This window comes from Octopus bimaculoides, chromosome 25 (genome assembly GCF_046866305.1).
Source record: "Octopus bimaculoides isolate indiv1 chromosome 25, ASM4686630v1, whole genome shotgun sequence".
Taxonomy (NCBI): Eukaryota; Metazoa; Mollusca; class Cephalopoda; order Octopoda; family Octopodidae; genus Octopus; species Octopus bimaculoides.
In genome coordinates this window covers 24856983-24857329 of record NC_142952.1, presented here as the reverse complement: position 1 = coordinate 24857329, position 347 = coordinate 24856983, and positions in this window count along the sequence as shown.

Sequence of the window (347 nt, the reverse complement as noted above, 5' to 3'; positions counted from 1 at the left end):
ATATATATATATATATATATATATATATATATATATTCATATATATATTCATATAGATAGATAGATAGATAGATAGATAGATAGATGAAGATATTGATATATATTCATATACAAATACTGGTATACATATATGAGCAAATGTATATGTATGTAAATATCCAATGTATATATAACCATATGCACACACATATATACATAGACATACTTTTATATATGTATAGATACATATATATATATATATGTGAGTATATATATATATATATATATATATATATATATATATATATGCATATATGAATGTATAGATAAATAGATCGATAGATTGATAGATGAAGATAGAGCTATAG